Raw genomic sequence first — 20561 nt, 5'->3', positions numbered from 1 at the left:
CAAAATTCCCTTTGGTGTTCCATGATAGAACTTTGGTCTTCATTTTTTAATAATCCTTTTGTATTTCTATCGAAGAAATGCCAGACACACCTAAGGAATTTTTTTTCTGCCAAGTAGGACCTTCCACAATTTTCTTGGGAGAATCCCATTTGTTTAAACTCCAAACTTGCTTTGCCACCAAAAAATGTGGCTGCTAGTCCCTGTTAAACCAATGGACTGAGCAACCTTCCCAAAATCTCATCTTATTCCCTCTTCCTGGATTCCAGGTGCCCATCCTGGGTATTGGGGAGTTTTTCTGCTCTGTTTCAATGATGGAAATTGAGAATTTTTTTAAACTTCTGGAATTTTTGAAGCTGCTTCACCAGAGGTATCGTTTGGTTATTTTTATAACTGAGGAGCTGGGAGACAGAGCTGCTGGAAAAACCAGTTCCCATTAAATGGTTTAGGAGCAATTCCAGAACAGCCAGACTCCAATTAAGCAGTTGATGAGCTCCAATGTGAAATGTTCCTAAATGAATTGTTGTAAAGTCACAAAAATCTGGATCCAAATCCTCAGTGCTGGGAAAGCACAGGCAAATCCATCTGCATGGAAGCCTCAAGCAAAAACGGGGAGATGGGCCTGGAGAGCTGCTCCTGGTGGGATTTATCCGGGACACAGCACAGAAAGGGCTCCAAGGATTGTAAATGGCCTTGGAGAGGGGAGTTGTGGCTTGGAAAAGAGAAAATCTGCTTATCCTGGAGTGGGAATAACTCAGGGACTGGGGGAAGGGAGCACGCTCAGGGAAGAGCCTGATGTGTGAATGAAAGCCCTGGAAATGTTGCAGTTCCTTCACAACATGACTCACTGACAGCTCCAGCCTTTTTCCCTTTTCTCTCTCTTCTCTCTCCCTATCAATTTTTTTCCCATTTTGTTTTGTCTGCTCCCAGCAAAGATGTTTTCCTCCTCAAATCCTGCTGAGAACAACACTCGTGTCACGTTGCTGGGGACACACACGAGTTGTCATCATCTGTCACCGGCGTCTTTTCATCTCTGCGAGCCCTCGCTGCCCCTTCTGCTGCTCTCCCTCTGCCTTTTGATCTTTCCACTTTGCTGTTCCCTCTGAAATGCTCAGACATCCAAGTGAACAATATCCAGCCCGGGAAAAAATCCAAAAACACACAAACCAAAACCACAAAACTAAAAAAAGATGAAGTGCCTCAGTTTATATCGCTGGGGTTCATGGAGATGAAAGAGGAAAATCCAAGGCTCCAGCCCAGAAATGGGTAAAGAAAATAAAGTCAAGGGCTCAAAGGATGGGAAAAGACTGATGAAAAACAGAAGGCTCTGTCCCTGATTGTAAATCCAGTGGGATTTGAATCCCAGAATTCCAGAGCTGGAGCTGAACAGAGGGAGATCCCTGAATCATTTTTCTGGTTGCCCCACGGAACAGAAACCAATGGATTTCACCTTCTTTTAATCCCAATAATTCCTGCTTAGGCCGGGCGGAACTGCATCCCAAAGATGTGGAGTCCCTGGGGTGCTGGGAGAAGGGACACAAGGAGCACATTAACAGCTCTTTGACGTCCCTTTGTTTTTATGTCGTGACAGTAATGACAGCACAGCAGGGAGCAAAACCACTCTGAAATCATGGAGATAATTCCTCTTAATCCATCCCTGCCTTCTCTCCCTTTCTCCGAGTCAGCAAGGGGAAAAAATCACATAAAATTCACAAAAATCTGCTGCCTAAAACCTTATTTTAACAGCAGAGTCCCAGTTTGTGTTCTTCAAGTACAACATCTCCATCACTGCGAGGAGAAACACAAAATAAATGCTCAAAACTCACCTTTAGCTCTGTTCCTCTCTCCCGGATGGGGCGAGGTTGTTGCTACTCCAGGGAGTTGCTCTTTACAACCACGTGGAAGGGGGTTGGAGCCAGGGGGGATCGGGCTCTGCTCCCAGGGAACAGGGACAGGATCAGGGAAATGGCCTCAAGTGGCACCAGAGCAGCTCAGGTTGAATATTTGGGAAAAGCTCTGCAGGGAAAGGATTTTCAAGCTCAGGGCAGTGGTGGAGTCACCATCCCCGGGAGTGCCCAAAAGAAAAAACTCGTTGAAGGTTGGATTTGATGATCTTGGAGGTCTTTTACCCTCAATGGTTCTGTGGTTCCTACTTGGGACATCACAGCACCTCCCAACCCTGTGGAAGAAGAAAATTCCAGGGAAAGAGGGTGAATTTGCATCGTTGCGTGCAGGATTCTTGCCCAATGTGGTCTTGTCTTCTAAATCCTTGGAAATCGAGGATTCCCAAGGATGCTCTCACCAAGATTTTTATTATTCATGGCTACAGACAAGAAATCTGTGCTGAGCTCCCTGTTCCCTTGGGAATGGGATCTCCTTGATGAGCTCACCCTGGGAAAGGAGTCAACACAAATTTGGAAATAAAAGGGGAAAACCCAAATGGCAAATTCCCATCGAGGGCAGATTGGGGCATCCCCAGACCAACCTCACTGCCCATCCCAACCTGAAGAGCTGCCCAGACTCCTGGTGCCATAAATTCTGCTGGAAGAGCCTCTTTTCCATGTTCCACAGGAAATAAATGAGCTTTGCATAAATCTTGGAGCACAACTTCATAAAACCACCTCATTTCCATGTTTTTTCATCTATTTTTTCTTCTTCTTCAACACAAGAACAGAATGAGAAGTTTCATTTTTTAAGAGGAGATGAGGGAACCTTAAAACAAGCAGCCAAAATTGTGCAGTTTCCCAAATTCCCACTAAAGTTAGAATGAAGCAGAATTTCATTCCCAAATTATAATTGCCAGAGACATTTGCATTTTCAATGCTTCTTGATTGATTTTATTTTTTCCCATGGAAAACAAGAATTACAATGGACACAAACTTTTCCTGCAGAATTTTTAGAGTAAAGAAAATGGCTTTGTTTTGAATCATCTTCCATATTGTTGGGATCTTCTGGATTTTTATTCAAAAAAATTTAGGTTCAGTCACAGGTTGGACTTGGTGATCCTGGAATCTTTTCCAACCTCTGGGATCTGGGATTTTAGACAGTCAAGCATTGCAGAGAAATAATTTTGATAACTCACAGAGCGCAGCAGAACAATCATCCTAAAATCCTGCTGGAAAACCAAGGCAAAGAAGAAGGGAAAAATCTTCTGCCAGTTCCTCTCCATGGGAAGAGGCATCGGGTCCCAAATCTTCCATCAAAACCAATATTTCTGCTGAATCCCTGGGAATTCCTGAATTCCAGAGTTTCCCTGGTGGAATTGCAGCTTCTTGAACTGTGACTCCACCAAAGCCACATTGATCTGAATTTGGACAAAACCAGCCCTGAAAATCCTCCAGAATTCCCTGATCCACCTGGTCTGCTCCAAGCACCTCCCACCTCCATGCACAGCTCCCAAGGATTTCCAGGAATAGGGACAACATTCAGCATTTTATGGGATCCTTGAGGAAACAGGGACTAGCAGAGGGCTGTTGAGTAATGAAGCAATTCTAATTGGCTTAATTAGGAGCCAAAGCTGCTCTTTGGGGGATTCTCACCTTCCTGTTAACCACACCAATTGGATTTAGGGAACACACAGGGAGAAAATTGCCTGGCTGGATAGAGAGAGGATCATGGAATTATTCAGGGGCTGGTTAACAGGATCTGTGGAAAAAGGGACATAAATCCTCCAAAAACCACAAATGACTGAGCTGCTGTGGAAGGAAGGAGCATCCTTTGCTCTGGGAGTTGCTGAGGGAAGTGAATTCCCCTTTATTCTCTGGTTTAATCCTCATTTTCCTCATCCTCTTCTCATGAGGGAAGTGAATTCCCCTTCATTCTCTGGTGTAAATCCCATTTTCCTCATCCTTTTCCCAGTTCCCTTTTCTCTTGGTTCTCCTTTATCCCCACATATTTTTAATTGTTGTTTGCCCCTTTTCTGGATCATTCTGCCCAAATTCCCAGCACCTTAATCCTGATCCTTCTCACACCAGAGAATTCCCAAGGGACCATCTTCCCCATCTGACATTCCAGTGGTTTCTGGAAGTGCCCAAGGCCAGGTTGGATGGGGCTTGAAGCACCCTGGGATAGTGGAAGGTGGCCTTGTCCATGGAATGAGAAGGTCCCTTCCAACCCAAACCCTTCTGGGACCCTAACACAGATTTAGGGAGCAGGTGACAATAAAATCAGGAGAAATCCATCTTGTTTTGTTCAGCCCACAGGAATTTTATTGCTGCGAATTTGTGATGGAATTGCAGTCCCAGTCCTGGGAATGCAGGAAAGGAATGAACAAAACAAACAAAAAAATCCCTCTGGTGGCTGCACTTTGCTGCCTCTTTTTAAAGGCCAAAGAATTTCTTTTGTTGGATAACACAGGGTTAACAAAAATTCCTGGGATCCGTGTGCCTTTTCCATATAAATCCCTCTGCAACTGCAACTGAAGCCACAAATCCAAATATTGTGCTGTGCTAAAAGAACACTCCAACATTACCTCAGGAACCCAAGGGAATTCACAAACAAAGCCAAGCTCAGCAAATTTCCACTTCTTGGTTCATGATGACCTTGGGATGCTCCACTCCAGCACATCGAGGGATTCACCTCCTCCCCCACAATTCCAACGGGTCTGGAACGTTGAACATTGTGTTTCCAGGTTTCTTTGGGTAATTTCCTCACAGAATAACTGATGAAACTTGTGCAAATATTGTCTGTAAACCAGCTGTGGGGTTTGCTGGTTTGCTCCTGGTTGTGTTCATCACAAATGAATATTAAATCCAAAATCCCAAGGTGCCAGTGGGACAATCCATGGGGGATTGGAATTCCAGACTTTGTGGTCTTTGTGTTCTAGGCAAGATCATTCATTGACCAGATCGTATTGACTTGGCACAGGAACAAAAGTGAATAAATATAAATATATTAAAAATATAAATATAGCTATAAATATACCTATAAATATAAAATATAAAATATACATTATAAATTATAAATGTAAATATAGTTATAATTATAAATATACCCGTATGTGTAAATGTAAATATAAAACTACAGCTAACTATAACTATAACTATACCTATAAATATAAATATAAATATTTAAATATATAAATATGAATGTAAATATAAATAATATAAATATAAATAATATAAAAATATAAATATAACGGTGGAGCCCCTGGATCCCTGGCAGTGCCCAAGGCTGGGTTGGACACTGGGACTTGGAGCACCTTGGAAGAGTGGGAGATGTCCCTGCTGTTCCATGGGTCAGGGTATCTCCAGCACAAATAAATTCCCTTCAGAAACCTCTTCCTTGTGTTATTCCATGAAAATCCCAGCAATTCCCCTGTCCCAGCCAAATCCTCGGCTCTGCATCCCAGCACCAGCCTTGGCTTTTCTCCTCCCTGGAAATCTTCATTTGCAGCCTGGCATGTCAGGGATCACTGGGATTTATAACAACATCATTCAAGAGGTATTTAATGGATTAGAGTTCCACTTGGAGCCTTTTCAGTCATTCCAGAGTAAATACTGGATCATCCTCGCAAGGAGCTTCCAAATTAATGTATCTGCCAAACTTTCTGCCTGAATACAAATCCGTTGCTGCTGCTGGGATGTGCAGAGCTGTCACCCCAATTCCATGAAGGGAATGCAGTCCCAAATATCCAGAACTCCTACAGCAGCTTCCAGATCCCAGAGGACACATTTAAATAAATGATTAGGTTATTTTTCAGCTGGACCTGGCAATTTTTAATGCTTCTTTTTGAGCTTGATTTTACTATTTTTAGGAAGAATTGTTTTTTAATTGTTTTAGGAAGGAATGCCTGGCTGGGAGGGTGGGGAGGGGCTGGAATGGAATTCCCAGAGCAGCTGTGGCTGTCCCTGGATCCCTGGAAGTGTCCAAGTTCAGGCTGGACACTGGGATTTGGAGCACTCTGGGATAGTGGCTGGTAGGAATGGATGGGATTTAAGGTCCCCTCAATCCCAAACCATTCCATAATATTCCATAAAACCCATGATGGGCTTTAAGGTTTTTTCCAAACCTAACATTGTGGGATTTTTCTCCAGTATCTGAAGGGGTTTTTTTCTCCTTTCCACTTCAGACTTCTTCCCTGGGGATCTCTTCCACTTCCAAACTGTTTATTCCGATGGTGAAATCCAGGATATGCCTTCCCATTGTCTCCCCAGCAGCCACTTGTCTCAGAAAACAAAATTCCAGTTATTCCAAGACAAACTTGGACCTTGGAAAATGCCATCCGCCCACAGAAATGTGGGGAAAAGTTTGGGAATGCCCTAGGTTGACACAGGGAGGGGGTGGGAGCAGAATTCCCAGTTATAAATCAGTCCCACCCCCAGTCTCAGCCTGGCAGAGCTGGGATTCATCATTAATTCATTTGCTGTCGAAATCAAAGGAAAAGTATCCGAAGGAACAAAGGGAATGGAAGGAAATGCAGCTCTGGAGTTGTCATGTACTCATCAAATGTGATCCTTTATTCATCACTGAGCTGAATAAAACAAGAAGGAATTCTGTCATCCAGCTCTGGAGAACACGGAAACACCGAGTGTGACAAGAGGGATCCTTATGGGTCTGTAGGAGCAGAGGGAAATGGAAATGTGGATACCAGGCACTTCCAAATGCCCATCCAGGGAATGCCACAGATGTGAGGGGCAGCCACAGCTGCTCTGGCAATTCCAGCCCAGCCAGGAATTCCCAGTTCCCAATCTCCCACCCATCCCTGCCCTCTGGCACTGGGAGCCATTCCCTGGCTCCTGTCCCTCCATGCCTTGTCCCCAGTCCCTCTGCAGCTCTCCTGGAGCCCCTTCAGGCCCTGCCAGGGGCTCTGAGCTCTGCCTGGAGCCTTCTCCTCTCCAGGGGAGCACCCCAGCTCTCCCAGCCTGGCTACAGCCCTTGGAGCATCTCCATGGCCTCTCTGGAATGTCCCTCTCACTCACCAGCACCCTCAAGTCCTTCCCAGGGCTCCTCCCCATCCATTCTCTTCCCATCCTGGATTTGTGGCAAGACCCCAAACGGGGTCAGAGCTGAGTTATTGAGGCACAAACTTGGGAAAAGATCAAGGAACAGGGAGCTGTGGATTGTCCTGGATGCAGAATTCCTTCACCATGGGAGAGGGCACAGGAGCTGTGACTGAAAGGACCGGGCAGACCCAGCAGTGCAGGATCAGGAGCCTTTGATCTGTTCTGCAGCTCCTGGGTGTCAATGTCGATAAATCCATAGGAATAAAAGCCCCGAGAGCCAGAGGACTTTTGGGTTTGGAGGGGTTAGAGCCATAAATTCTGGGATTTAGACGAGAAGGAAGGCAGGATTTGAGAGATGACAAGAGAATCACGCCCTGGGAGGGAACAACCTTTAATGAGTGTCTGTAAGGAAAGGCCAGCACTGCAAACCCCATAAATCTTCCCTTTTTTATGCATTTTAACATCTCCAGCCCCAGATCCATAAATATGGATTTCACTGGGGCTGTTAAATAGAATAGGATTTCTTCTTTGACACTCGATTTTATGGCAAGGACACAACAACAGAAAGATCTGCCTGAAACTTTGGAGCCTTCCAGCTTTTCCCATAAAAACTTTAAACCTCCACCATTCCAAGGTGTTTTCCAACACATTCCAGGAGAGGAAGCAGCTTTTGGCAGGACAACCTCCCAGCTTTGACTGTCACATCTCCCACCCTCAAAAGCAGAGCAGGAATGGCTTTTTCCCAGCAGGGATGTGGCTGCCAAGGCTGGAGGCAACTGCGATGCTGCTCCTGAGCTTTTCCTTGGCACCCTTGGCACTTTTCCTTGGCACCCTTGGCACTTTTCCTCTCGTTTCTGTGGCCCTGTGCCTTTCCAGCCTGGAATGTGTCCCGTGGTTTCACGGCTGGCTTGTCCTGCACGAGGCACTGTGACTTTCCAAGGGGATTTGCAATCCTCACTCTGCCTGTTCTCATCACCCCATCATCTCTGGGGTTCATGGAGGGAGAAGGAATATCCTCATTCCCCGATTTCCCAGGATTTTTGGAGCTCCTCAGTGTTTATTTACCCCACTTTTCCCCTCAGTTAGCAAAGTCCTATCGTCCCAAAAAACGCTCTGTGTGCAGGGAAGGGAATAAATGGGACAAAAGTCCTTGGTGCCATCTGCCAGTGTCACCCTGTGTCCCTTCCAACCTGGAGTCTCCAGAAGGAGAGCCAGGGGCACAGCACATGGATTATGGTCAAACAAAGATCCCAGAGCCCATTTCTGCCAGTGAATTCCCAAAAACTCAAGTGAAAAGGCGAGAAAATGAAATTTTTGTCTCCTTCCCTTAAATCCTTGATCCTTTAAAAGAAAGAACGCTTTCCAAACCAACAACATGGATGATTTTAGAGGTTGTCCCCAACCTTAATAATTCCATGATTCTGATATGCTGCCTGGTTTTTACTTTGTTTAGGGCATCACTGACCTTTATTTGGCTCCAAAATCCCATCCAATTCCATCTCATTCCATGGACACCTTTCCATATCCCAGGTTGCTCCAAGCCCCGTCCAACCCAGCCTTGGACACTTCCAGGGATTGGGAAGTCCTGGAATTCACACCAAGGCTCTGAGCAGGAGGGAGTGGAATTAACCTATAAAATCATCTCTTTCCCATCCCTCTCCTGCCTTCCCAGGATTCCTGGATGTCTCTTAGCTCCCTGCACAGGTTTAACGAGCTCATGTTTTAATCAATGAAATAATCCAGCTGTAATTAAGCAGAAAACATCCGGCTCGTCAAGTGACCTTTGTGTTTGATGGGACAAATATAATTCCGCTGTCACTTCAGTCTGCTTTAACAAACAACCAGAAAATGCTCTTAAATAGGCTGCCACTTTTAGGCTGGCTTAAAAGAACGTTTAATCTTAGCTAATTAACGCTGTCTAATCTAGCAGAACTAATGAACTTTCAACTCCACCAGTGGGTCACTGCCACCAGGCTGGGTGACACGTAGACGACGCAAGTTTCAGATTTATCAACGCAAAAATTTCAGGGAATAAAAGGAAAATAGGACTTTTAATTTGTATCTATTTTAATTTTCCTCCTGTAATTACAGAGTGGGAAGAGGAGCAGGAATGACCTACTTACATCAAGGAGAAAGTTGTCAGTGTCAGATCCCGGAGAATGCAAGGAGACAAAGCCCTAAAATTAACGACGAATAGCATGTTATTATCAATAATGAGTATTTATTAAATCATCTGAGCAAGGTTTCCTCACCCACTCACAAAATCCTGCTTTTTATGGCTGGCACAGCCGGATTATAGGGAAGGAAAGGAAGGGAATTGCCAGCGGGAAGGTGGGAAGAAGATCACGCTTTTCCAACACCTCCCTCCCACCTCTCCATGCTCCTCCTCTGCCACTTTTCCCAATTCCACAGCAATACAGACAGGGAAATCCCTGGAATGGGCAGCGGGATAAGGGATCACATCCCCCAGGGGTTGCATAAAATTTGTATGTGGGGTGGGAACATCCCAAGACAGCTTTGTAAAAGCATGAACATGAAATATTCACGGAATCAGGGAATGATTTGTACTGGAAGGGATCCAAAGCTCCTCTCATTCCAACACATGGACAGGGACAATTCCCACTATCCCAGGTTTCTCATGTCCTAAAGCATTGATGAAATATCTTTCAGATCAAAAAGCCTCATTTTTTAAAAGACAGTATAATGGGAAATTTAGGCAAATCCAGATAAATTTCAGTCAAGAATCCTGAAAAAAAAGTTACTCCAAAGTCTCTCCCCACTACTCTAAAGTCTTAATAAGTGTGACAAAAAAAATTATGTTCCAGAAGACTCGAAAAGTTAGAATTTTTCACTTTAATAAATAAAAAAGAGCTGCTGTGATGATCCAAGTAACTCCCAAGCTGCTTAATCTGCCCCCAGTCCCAGACAAAATAATGAGGAAGCTGATATGGAAACCAATAAGGATTAAAAGATAAGGATATCATTAATTCCAGTCAACAGCATTCCATGAAATATAAGTCGTGTCAGACAAATCTGATTTCATTCTTTTCTGAGCTTACAAATGTGGTGAATGAGAGGCTTTGGGTGGAAGTGATGGAATTTTTGTTACAGGCATTAAAAATGTCGTGGCTGCTCATCGAGGGTTGATGTTGAGTTGCATTAATTGCAGTGGACAGCAGGGAACAGGAGAGAGGGATTATTTCTAAAATATGGGAGCAGCTTTGTCTCCCTGTGCCCAGGAAAAATGGGAAAGGTTCAAAGAAACTATTCTGGGGTGGAAAGGGAGAGAAATAAGAACAAATAAGAATGTTGGAATGATGGAGGTTGGAAAAGAGCTCCAGGATCATCAAGTCCAAGCTGTGCCCAGTCCTCACCTTGGCACTGAGAGCCACATCCAGGAATTCCTTGGACTTGGAATTTTGTTCCTGCCTTCACCACTGAGATCCATGGAGATCCTGAGCACAATCCTCGCACTTCTATTTCCAAAAGACAGCTGGGAAACCATAAAAAAGGAACAAAAGTTCTGGGAACAACTTTCCAGAGATCAGAATTCAAATTCCCTGCATCCAGACTGAGAGGCAGTGAGGTCCTGAATTGTTGAACATTCCTTTAATCCAGCAGGGGAAGGAGGAGTTGGAATGACAGGCTGGGAACAGGGATGAGAGGGGAACAGCGGGAAGTCACCCAGTTGGAGCAAGGATTCGTCCCAGGAGCTGGTGTTTCATTCCAGCTGGGAATGGAGCCTCAACAAGAGAAAATTTTGGGAATTCCAATGGCCTGTGCCAGAGCTGGGACATAGATAAGAAATCATCCCCCCACCTTAACCCACACGGGTTTGCCAATATTTTAATTTAGGATTTGCACCATTATGGATCCTAGGAAAACAATCCAAAAATAACATTCCTGCATCCCAAGGGATTAAGTAGCATCAATCCAAAGGATGCTCCCTGCTCCTTGATGGATCTGGAGATCTCTGCACCAGATGATGTTAAAAAGATTTTTCCTGCCTTGGATGATTTAGGGATTTTCTTCTGTCCCTGGAACAACACCAGGGAAGGAAGCATGAGATGGAATTCTGCAGTGTCTTCCATGCACTGGATCATCATTGTTGGTTCCTCTCCCTTCCAAACTCACAAATGTGTGGAAAACAAGGATTTCCTTAACTGAGCTGGGTGTCTGGAGAAAATATTTTAAAAATCACTGACCAGATTTAGAGCTTGGCACTTCCTCGCTGTCACAAAAGCCATTTTTTAATGAGATTTGTGAACTTTCAGGTGCATTTTGGTTCTAGAAACCAACATTTATTTTTTAAATGTATTTAACCTTCACTGGATTATGAATGCAAACTCCACACAAAACTGTTCCTACTAAATGGATGAGGAATTGGAATATTTGGGATATTTTGGGGGTTGCTTTTATGGTTCTTGTATGGTTTTACCAAGCAGTGAAAATACAACTGTTCCACCACAGCTGTTTTTTCTCCCGGTGAATAATCCTGAAGGAATTGTCCCCGTGGCTTTGTGTGTTTGTGGGAATAAGCTGGCATGGAGTTGGAATATTCTGGAGATTTTTGTCGGTCCTCTGATGCCGCTTTCTCCATCCTGTCACTTGTACTTTGCAGAAACCCCTGCAAGGAGGAACACTGGGGTCTCCATCCACTTCCATCTGCTGGATGTGATGTGGAGAAGGAATTTTCACAAGGATAGGGAGGGAGAGGACAAGGGGAATCACTCTAAAGTGAAGGAGGGGAGATGTAGCTCAGATATTTGGGAGAAATTCTGGCACAGGTTTCCCAGAGGAGTTGTGGCTGCCCCTGGGTCCCTGAAGTGTCCAAGGCCAGGCAGGATGGAGCTTGGAGCCACCTGGAATTATGGAAGGTGTCCCTGCCATGGCAGGGGTGGAATGGGATTTAAGACCCCTTCCAACCCAAACCATTCTATGATTCACTGGTATTCCAGCCACTACCACCACTGCATGGACCAGGAGCATCTCCTACATCACTTTTTGGCAGGTGAATAAATCACAAATCATCACATGTATGGAAAATGGGGATAAAAAAGGAATATCTGAATGTTGGGTTTGAAGCTTTTCCCCACCACATTTCACTTCCTGACTTTCAATTCCTGAATTCTTTGTCCCTCTGAAGTAACAGAACCTTCCTACAGGTGGAAAAGACCTAAAATGGAGAGAAGTAACTTGGAGAATGGCGTAAAAGTTCCTTCCAGTAAATCTGTAAACTCCGGGATATTGGGACTGACTCGTGGAATTGCTTTCAGCAGCCTCTGCTCACGCAGCAGCTTAAAACCCATCAATACTTTAAACCCAGCCTCAAGTCTCTATTCATGGCCTAATAAAGCTGTCAGAGTAAAATGTTTCCGAAAGAATTTTCCATTGGAAGTTGTCTCCTGCCAGAGCTTTAAAAGTACAGTTGCTTTATCCCGAGGAGCAGTGAATGCAAATTGATTTTGAGGGAAAAATATGCCAAGACTGTAATTCTCTTCCTTCAAATAAATGGATTTCTTTTAATAGGCAGCAGCTTTATTAATTAGGACACTGCAGACAGGAGAGGAGTTGATTTGAGGAGGTTTTGAGCTCAGCTCAATGAATTAAATTTGATGCCAATGCAAATGGTTTCAGCAAAAGGCTTTGAAACCCAGCCCGAGTCTTCCTCGCTCTTTTGTGGTTTGGAAAATAAGAAACCTGGGAAGCAGCAAGCCTTGAAATTGGGCTTGAAAGCCTTGGAATACTTTTTATTCCTGTTAAAAAATTACAAGTAAAGCTCAGATGAAAATCCAGACAACGTGGAAATAGAGAGGACCTTCTTTTCCTGAACTCCAAAGGGATTTTTTTGCAGCAGGTGTGTTCTGAAGGTGGGGGGGAGCTGAAAAGGAATAAACCATTCCCATGAATTCCATTGAAATTATCTGGAAAGGTAATTCCAGAGCACAGCCCTCATCAAACCCCAAATGAGTATTTACTTGGGTGTAGGATCCCAGAATCTCAGGAGTTCTGTCCCTGTGTGTTGGGATGCCCCAAACACCCACAGCTGGGTGGAGCCATCCAAGGATTGTTGGGAATACTCAGTGGGAAAAACAGGATGTGGCTGGAGAAGGGGCCATGTGGAGCTGGGAATTTTCTGGGAATGCCATCCCTGGTCTGGCTCTGGGGCAGGAAAGAGGCTGGGAAGTGCCCATGGACTGGAGGGGGACCAAAACCATGCCAGAGCCTGGAGCCTCCAACCCAGCCCTGGAAGGGCTGGAAGAACAAACTGAGCACAGGAATTATTTTTTTCTCCCAGAATGGGGAAAACTCATCCCTAAAAAGGTGCCCCCAAACCCCAGGAGGAGCTCCAGGACCTTGCACATCCCCTCAGCTGGGTCAGCACTGGAGCCAGCACTGGAGATCTCCCTTTACCCCATTCTCCCTCTCTCCCTTTATCCCATTCTCCCTCTCTCCCTTTACCCCATTCTCCCTCTCTCCCTTTATCCCATTCTCCCTCTCTCCCTTTATCCCATTTTCCCTCTCTCCCTTTATCCCCTTCTCGTCCCTCCCTTCCCTTCCACCCCACCCTTTATCCAAACCCCATTTCCATGGGTTCATCCCAGGGACAATCCAACATCAACTCCCACACCAAATTTATCACTCACTAATAAACTCTGGAATCTTTTCCAGATCCCCCGACTTTCGTCGTTCCTTTTCAACCCAAACATTTACAAATCCTGGGTGCTCCCTTCCCCTCAAGGATGGGAAGCTACATTTTGTAATTCCCATGATTTTCATTAATAAAAAATGCTTGGAGTAAAAGCAAGCTCAGCCTATAGGAGAAAAATTGGGTTTGCTCTGCTCAGAAGAAGAAACAATCAGGAAAAGGAATTTGTGCCACACTGAGCACAACTGAAATAAGAAAATAAGGAAATTATAAAGTTCAGTCACTGGTCCTCAGTCACACCTTTGAAAATTCCATGGATTTCTGGGTTAATTACCAAAAAAAAAAGTGTTTTAATTTAGAATTAATTTTATTAAAATTTTAAAATTCATTTAATTAAATTAATTTAATTTAGAATTAGAACTTAATTTAAATTCTGCTTCAGACATCCAAGTTTTATTTAAGGAGAAAACTGGAAAATATGGAGGCAAAGAACCCAAGTATTCTTTAAAAACCACTCTGGATTTTGTTATCCAAATTAAGGGACCTGGGGGCTGAGCCACAACTTTCAATTCCAGTGTTTGCTAAATTTGTGGAGGAAAAAAATCCTCTTTTTCAGTCTAATTCCAACTGTCAATCTTCCCTAATTGGATATGGAATCAACCTTTGCACAAGGCTGGAAACACTCAGCCCCATCCTCCAGCAAATCTGAACTCTCCAAGCCATGGAATTGAGAATCCCAAATATTGATGCTAATCCCAACTTTTATTGATTAAAATCCCCTTATTTGCTGAGCTGTGGGCATGGAGAGGAAAACACCACAAGGTGGGATCAGTGGCAATTCTGACAGCAAAATTCCTTTAAATTGGATTTTTACAGCTGGATTTTGTGTTATCACTGAAAGAAAAATGCAGAGAAAATTCTTAATTGGGTCTTTTTTATTTCCCAAAACCAGACTTTGGCAGCTCTCTTTCCTTCTGAGCACCACCTGATCCCATGACACATCCATCAATCATCCAGAGTATTGGGATGCTTCTTATCATGGATAGGGCACAGCACCTTGGCCTCAGGAATTCTGTCGCTGCCACCACAAAGTAAAATTTCCCTTTGGTGTGTCCCAAAACTGACTTTTCCCTGATTTCTCACAGAAAATAGAATTAAAACTATGAACAAATAATGATTTTGCTTATTCCAAGGAAATTTTCTGGGAGTTCCTCCACAAGGATTCTCCAATCTGACAAATCCCAGCGTGTGTTTTCCCAAAGTCCCCGTTCCAGGCAGGATCCATTCCAAATAAAACTAATATTAAACAGGAAGGATGTCAGCAAAGCTCTGCTTTCTCCTGGAGGCTGCTGCCTGATCTCTCTGACAGGGAATTATCCAGGAAAATGAAAAGATTCTGACAGGGATATTGTTGAAAACTGATTGTGTCTGAATCCAGAGCCAACTGCAAAAGGCTCCTCTCGTTCTGGGAAAAAAAACGAGGTGTTGATGACTCTGGATTTGATCCATCTGGAAAATCCACTCCTTCCAGGAATCTTTCACTAATATTATAAAAAATACCCTTGGATGTAAAGGGACAGACAGGGAAAAGGGAGAAAAACTTGGAATGTTCCCCTGGAGAGGAGAAGGCTCCAGGCAGAGCTCAGAGCCCCTGGCAGGGCCTGAAGGGGCTCCAGGAGAGCTGCAGAGGGACTGGGGACAAGGGATGGAGGGACAGGAGCCAGGGAATGGCTCCCAGTGCCAGAGGGCAGGGATGGGTGGGAGATTGGGAACTGGGAATTCCTGGCTGGGCTGGGATTGCCAGAGCAGCTGTGGCTGCCCCTGGATCCCTGGCAGTGCCCAAGGCCAGGCTGGACAGGGCTTGGAGCAACCATGGACGGTGGAATTTGCCCGTGGCAGGGGTGGAATGGGATGGGATTTAAAGCCCCTTCCCTCCCAAACTATTCCAGGATTCCGTAATCCCTTGGTGAGATATCAACAGTGTATCAAAAAACAAAACAAAACAAAACAAAAAAGAAAACCAACAACATGCAGAAAATTTCCTATGAACTTCACCAGGAAGTTGTTGCTCCCTGAATTATTCAGCTCCTCATTGGGAGAACCTCCACAGAAAACCCTGGAGATGGAAAGGGCCCACAAGGACCATTCAAGGTGGGATAGCTCAGGTTGGATAAGTATCCAAAATCTGAGATTCTCTGGATGGCAATGAGGGAAGCAGCAATTTCCTGGACGAGCTCCTTCCTCCAGGGCTCTGCTCTCCATCTGCTGCTCCGATGGATCCCAGAGACAATGGAATGCACGTTCCCCTTGGAAAACCACTGGTGCATTGAGGGCATCCATGGAGTTTTGGTGCATCCTGGAATGTTTTAGGACACAAACCCTTCCAGTTGCAGTGCCCAGCAGGCTCCAGGCCACAGAATATATTTTTTTAATCTATTTTTATGGGTGTACCTGGAATCCAGCTCCAAATATGAGTCCATAACTGCTGCATTCACTAAGAGCTCCCGAGCTTCCTCAAACCTATTTTCTCCACAAAAACCCTAAAAATAATATTCAGAGCCTTTCATATTTTATTCTCAGTTGTCGTGTTCCATTTCTTTCAGGTCAAATCTTTGGAATTTTTTTCCTGACATCCATATTTTGATCTGGAAAACCTTGGCCAAGCACTCAAGATATGACCAAGACCTCATTGATGTCCAGGTGGAAATTTTTGGCCACTGTTCCTGGCATTTTCCTTCCTGATACAATTTGATGGACTAGACCATGGAAAAGGATGGAGTTTCTTTTTTATTTAAGGCAAGTTATTCAGCAATTACAATTCCATCAGGGAATATCAGACAGAACTCACACAATTACAGGAGAAATTCCTGTCAGAAATCCTGCCAAATTATGCTGAACAGATTTTCTGCTGCTAAAAGAATTAATTAGGAATTAATGCTTTATTTTTAATATTTGTGATGGGTATTCATTAATATAACTAAAATTAATGACATAAAATGTGCAGATTCTGCCTAAAAATCAAGGATTGGACAAACTGCAAGGAAAAAAATGGGAAAAGGGGGTGAATTGTAAATACAATTCCAAATGTTTCTCCTACAAGGACCTTGCAATGACTCCGATTCATTTGGCTCAAATTTTACCTCTGGAATGCCAAACGGGATTGGTCACCTTGGCTTATGTGGGATGCAGGAACAGATGATGGGGAGGGATGTTTCCTCCAAGAAAAACCTGTTTCAGTGTTCCTGTGGCTCTTCCTCCTTATTTTGTGGAGTCTGGGAGGCAAGAAATTGGGAAAGGACTTTGGAATGTCCTGTTCCTTCTGGAGCACCGGGGTTTGCAGCCCGTGGGGTTTGGAAAGGATGTTCTGAGGATCTTTTCCAGCTCACCTGAAAGTACTGGAGACAAAATTCCTGAGTGTCCTGAGTGTCCTTTTCCAATTCCTGCCACATGTGGTTTCTGAATCCGTTATGGAGACACAAATGGAAAGGAACTGGGAAAAACTGTCCCACGGATCCAGCTGTATGTGAGAATATAAATTAAGACATTTAAGGTTTTTATTGACCTGGTTTCTTCATATTTCCTGTCCTTCCTAGACCTTGTCTTCCCTTGATGTGGGAATTATGGAGAGATTGGATTGGAAGGACCTGGAAGAGGCTGGAAAGACCTGGAAAAAGAGGCAAATTTTGTCCTCTTCATTTTCCCTTCTCTGCTCTTCCTTCTGCTTCACTCCCAATGCTCCAAACGTGCTCCAGGCAGCAGGAGATGACCTTGGGAAATATTAATTTCTTCTTCATTTAATTAAAAATGAGTTACCTTTGCATGTCCCACGCTTTCATGGTGGCACTTAACGGCATAATCCAAATTTTCTGTGCCATTTTCATCCCTTTTTCCTGAAAACTCTTTGCAACTCGGGGTCACCATTTCCTTTCAAAAGCCAAAAACAAAATGGGAATTAAAGAAAAACTAATAAAAAGAAAGGACATTCATGTAGGGGAAGACACATCTTGTAAATTAATTAAAGATCTTCCCCTCTGTAGCTCATTCAACATCTCCCTGTTGTTCTTTGTCGCCTCAGATTTTCCCACTAGGAGAAAATTCTTTGGAAGCTGTGGATAAAGGACTACCTGCAAATCAGCTTTATTGATCCACACATCCTGAAAACTTAAAATAATTGGGAAAAAAACCAAATCTAGAGTTCAAACAGAGGTGAAAATCTTTCTTTGCCTCCTGACCTGCACTGAAAAAATCCTCTCCTGAAAGGTAAAGCTTTGGATTCAGCATTTTTCCAGGAAATTTGCCATGATTAAATATCCGTATGACCCCACCCTGAGCAGGGATGTAAATTGGTAGAACACCAGGATATCATTTTAGTGAATTAATTAAATTCCTTATTTGTGGTGTAATTCAGAGAATCACAGAATAATTAAGGTTGAAAAAGACTTTAAAAACCAAGTCCAACTTAGTCCTACCACCAATTCCAAATTTCCTTGGAATTAAAATCAGTGTCTAGGTGCAAACACTTTAGATAAATATTAAAAGCCACTTTTTTCATCAAAGTGAGATAAAAAAATTCAAATTTCTTTTCAAATGAATTTTTATAATATTTAATTTCTTTATCTCTTTGTCTTTGCACTGTGCAGGCATAATTTGTCTCCTTGTTAACACCACAATAGGATGAAGAAAAATGGCTCAAAAATTAATTCCATGGAGAAATATTCCTCCTTTTTGAAAGAGTTGCTGGATAGTAACAAGTGATCAGGAATTGTGGGGTTTTGAGGATATCAGGCATAAAATCTATCAATAAAGTTAATCCAAAGATTAATAAATTACTAAGCAAGAAGTTGATATCAAACTACGATTACACTTCCCTGCATGCTTTGCTCCTCGAGCGGCAGAATTAAATTAAATTAAATTAAATTAAATTAACATGAAATTCACCTTTTCCTATGAAGAGAAAAATCCTGGGAAATATCCTGAGGAGCAAATTCCTGACACAGCTTCAACACCAAAACACAACACCACAAATCCTGGATCTGCAGGATTCAGAGCAGAGATTCCCACAGCCCAGGGATGATTCCCATCCACTGGGGATCCACCTCCATTATCCCAAGGATAATTTGCAGGCAGGAGCAAATTCCAAGACTGGAACAGAGCCCAGTTCCTTGGAGAAGTTTTGGGAGAGAGGAACTCCCTGGAAAACGGAGGAGGTGAAATAATCCGCTCCTGACAATGAGTTTCCAGCTAACCCCAAAAGGTGGAGATTGGTTTCAATGCCATGAAAGGAGATTCCCTTTCACCTTTTAATTAGGAGAATTGGAATTATTTTAATTAGCCAGCACTGGGTAATGCTGATCCTGGCTTTAGTTATTTTGGTTCCACAGGTTGAGGATGAACTGCAGAAAATAGATTTTTTTTTTTTTCCCCCCCCTCAGCACTTTTTGCCTTTCATTCCCACGGAATTTCCTCATGCTTTTCCCACCAGAGCTTTGCTTTCCTCAACCTTTCCCATTTTCCTGCTCTTCCCACCCCTTTCTACTCAGGTAGGATCCTTTTAGGAATCACCCCCAGGGCTCCCGGTGAAGCTGCAGCTTTGATTTCAAATATTTGGAGAGTTTGGCCCTCAAAGTTTCTCTCCCTGCCGTTTCCTACCTCAATTCACTTCCTTTTATTTTTTAACCATCTCCAGTGAGTTTTGCCCTGATACTGAACCAGCAAAACGCTAAAATCCCACAGAATTTTCTGGTTTTACTGAATTTCAAGCCTCACTTCCCACAGGCTGTCCCACAGTGCTTTGACCCCTTCGCTGCCCCACCAATCTTTTGTCAACATGTCCTGAAAAAGAAGCAAAACCCACTTTGTTCCCTGACTTTTTCCCTTTCCAATTATTATAATTATTTATTAACAGTTTCTTTGGTGTTTTTGGGGAGGATTTCCAGGAAATGGATTCAAACCCAAATCCCTTTGGATGGAACATTGCAGCTCCTCTGGAATCCTTCAGCCTTGTTCCTCTCATCCCTTTTTTCTGTCCCTGCCTGGGATATTCCTGAGGAGAACTGGAAGCAGGCTGGAGCCAGAATCCCATTGTACCTTCACTCTGCTCCCATTCCCTTTCCTCTCTGGGAAAAGATCTGGGAAAGCTCCTCAGGGCTGTGTGGCCTCTGCAGTTGAAATCCCCTTTTTTTTTGGGAAAAGGACAGTTCTTGTCCCACTACTGCAGCAGGAATAGTGCTGGAAAAACAGGAATTGGAACTAGTGCAGAGTCACATTTATTTCCCTCAGCTTTTCCAATGGTTTATCATGGAATCATGGGATGGCTGAGGCTGGAAAAGCCCTCCAAGACTGAGTCCTACCATTAACTCAGCACCATCACTAAACCATGGCCTCAAGTGGAACATCCACTTTTCCAGGGATGGAGACTCCCTCTGGCCTTGGCAGCCTTTTCCAGTGCTGGACAACCCTTTCCATGAAGGAATTTTTCCTAATATCCAATCTAAAACTCCTCTGGAACAACCTGAGGCCGTTTCCTCTTGTCCTGAATAGAAAGAGGAAAATCCCCTCCTCCAGAGGCTTATTTAATTTGCAGAGTTCCTGAGGAGAATTCCATCAAGGATTGCTGCAAATTCCAAAGCCAGAAGAGTCTTTGAACCCAAAAGAGCTGGAGACAGGAAAGAATTAATTTACATATTCCAGTTCAATCCAAGCCTGGGCAGGGATTGGAGCAGCCTGGGATGGTGGGAGGTGTCCCTGCCCATGGGATGGGGTGGAATGGGATGATCTTCAATGGGATGATCTTCAAGGTCCTTTCCAACCCAAACCATTCCATGATGATTCTATTCCATGATTATAAGTTCAGACCACGTTTCCAACCTTTCTCAGCAAATCACTGGGAATTTTGGAGGAACAACATCTTTCTCCCCACAACACAGCCTTGAGACTAATTATTTCCTCCTATTAACATAAAGAAAACTTTT

Source organism: Ammospiza caudacuta, chromosome 6 (assembly GCF_027887145.1).
Source record: "Ammospiza caudacuta isolate bAmmCau1 chromosome 6, bAmmCau1.pri, whole genome shotgun sequence".
Lineage (NCBI taxonomy): Eukaryota > Metazoa > Chordata > Aves > Passeriformes > Passerellidae > Ammospiza > Ammospiza caudacuta.
The sequence above is the reverse complement of the archived record's forward strand: the minus strand, read 5'-3'. Positions refer to the sequence as shown.